The following is a 2,799-nucleotide window of genomic DNA, read 5'->3' as shown; positions in this document are numbered from 1 at the left end:
AATTTGATCAACATTAGTAGGAAGCCATCACATTTATCTATTCCCTTAAATTAGCTTTCATCATGACATGAGAAATCTTAATAATTAAACCCAACTTCTCGTTAATATATGTTCTCTAATAAAGTTATTAAAAAAAAGTGTAGTATATGTTTAATTTTTTTTTTTAAAGGTATATATATGAAATTTAAATTTTGAATTACAATTCACTTTAAGATTAAGATCCCTTGTTTACTTTTGCCTGTGCGTGGCATATATATTACAGTATATCAGTCAGTAATATGACAATGAAAGTGCTTTAACTTTTTGACAATTGGTCTTGTAGTGTTGAGACAACAATGATTTTTCAACTCAAATTTTTGTTGGTAAAAGAAGTGTAAAGTTCCTAGCTAATTAACTAATTTACTTCTGTCTAATTGTACAAAGAATATTGGTCTTGCTACAATTACCAATGGTAGTATCACTATATTATCCTAGCTTATAAAGCCTTTTTTTAATGTCTAATTGCATTATTACATGTTTTCAAAGATAATCAATCATATTAAGGGTCCGTTTGGAAAGCAGTAAAATGACTTCAGGAAAATGTTTTTCGGAAAATAAGTCATTTTCCGGAAAACAGTTCCATTTCTTGTGTTTGAATGTAATATGAAAAACTGTATTTGTGTGTTTGATTTGTTTTTGAAAAATGAGCAGTCTCCATTAACATACAAAGCAAAAACAATCTCCATTAGCATACAAAACAAAAATTACATCACAAACATATACGGAGTATACATACATACATATATATATATATATATATATATATATATATATATATATATATATATATATATATATATATATATATATTTGTTCAGTATTTTGTTCGAACTGGAAACCAACCAGTTCGAACTGGTTTCTAGTTCGCCGGCGAACTGTGAACCAGTTCGGCGAACTGGTTCTGAGTTCGCCGGCGAACTGGAACCTCCAGTTCGCCGGCGGTTGGGGAACTGGAAACCAGTTCGTTTACTGGTTTCCAGTTCGCCGGCAAACTGGAACCCCCAGTTCGACGGCGGACTGGTTCTGGGAACCAGTCCGCCGAATTGGTTCCAACTGGCAGACTGGTTTTGAGTTCGCCGGCGAACTGGAACCTCCAATTCGCCGGCGGACTGGTTCTAGTTCGCCGTCGCCGATGGTTTTGGATGCAGAAATCAGGTGAGAAGGAAGGCGCTAGTGGAGGCGTGTTGCTTGAAGGAAAGCGTGAACAAGAATGTAAAATGACTTACGCCAAAAAAAAGGGTAAGTCGTTTTACAAGGAAATGAGTGGATTTTACATTGACTATGTGGTCATTTTACGTTGACTTCCATTTTACATTGCTTACCAAACACTAGAAATTCGAAAAATGATTTCCGGAAATCATTTTTCGGGTTTCCAAACACACCCTAAGTGAGAGAATTCTCATCATATCTTCTCTTCATTTTTTTTCATTTGACGATAGGTTCCCTATTTTTTTAATTTAGGGTGTGTTTGAAACCAAGGCAATAATTTCTGAAAAATGTTTTCTGGAGAACGAGCTATTTTTCAGAAAATTTTTTATTTTTCAGTGTTTGTTTGCATTCTGAACAACTGTTTTGATGTGTTTGGTTCATTTTCTGAAAAATGAGTAGAATTGTATAATTAAACATTTTAATTGTTTTATTTAAAATATAAAAATATTTATAATAATATTAAAAAATAATGTTATTTATTGAAACATTTAAAAAAAACTCTGGTTTCCGCACAAAATTGTGCTCGTCGATGTAGGAAACCAGATCAAGGTTGTGCTTGTCGATGTAGCTGTGGTTTGTGGAAAATGACTTCTATCAAATTTTGGTGGAAGTCATTTTCCCAAAAACAGCATTGTTTTTCTTTTGACTAGAAAATGGTTTCCGTTGACTTCGATTTTCTAGACTCTTCCAAACACTGGAAACCCGAAAAATGATTTTTGGAAATCATTTTTCGAATTTCCAAACACACCCTTATTGGAAAATTCACAACTGCTATTTGAAAGTGTGCACTATGTGAAATTTATATTGTGACTCTAACCAACAAAAGATCACAAAAATAAAATAGTTTAGATTGTCCATAGTTGATCAACTCAAATAAAAAAAATTAATAAAGAAATTTCACATTAAATTAAACTTAAAACTTTTTTGTTACCAAGTCAACTGTTGAACCAGATTAACTTGTGGATTTTTCTTATCCCAAGGGTTCCTACCCCAGCAAAAGTGTGGGCAAACCACAAGATTTGTGTCAGGTAGTTTAATTTCTGACTGCATGTGGTGATGATGAGGAAAAAGATTATGCTTGTCATCATCACTTATATAAGACATGAAAGTGTGTGTGTTTTGGAAAAAGAGCATATGCATATATAGTCCAAGTAAAGAAGGACAGGCTTCTGCAATAAACTGTGTAATGTTGGATTTCAGTGTAGGCTGCAGCCTTCATGATTACCCATTTAATTTGTTGCTTCATTTTCCAGCATCCTCACCTCTACAATCATCTCATCTTCAAATGCTGATCAAACTCATCTATAGAATTTTAATTATGTGAAAATGAAGGAATTGCAATTATATGCTAAACGAAGGAATTTACTTGGCCTTTGAAATTAAGTGGGAGTAGAATTTTAATTCCCTCTAACGAAACAAGTAGTTATACGAAAAAATTTAGAACAGATATTACCTTATAAAGAATCAACTGTTTTTAAAAAATAGATAATTAATAATGATGAATTATCATTTTTGGTCCCAAGAATTTTACCATATTTTTAAATTTAGCTC

Source organism: Ipomoea triloba, chromosome 1, assembly GCF_003576645.1.
Source record: "Ipomoea triloba cultivar NCNSP0323 chromosome 1, ASM357664v1".
In the NCBI taxonomy this organism is placed as follows: Eukaryota; Viridiplantae; Streptophyta; class Magnoliopsida; order Solanales; family Convolvulaceae; genus Ipomoea; species Ipomoea triloba.
The sequence above is the reverse complement of the archived record's forward strand: the minus strand, read 5'-3'. Positions refer to the sequence as shown.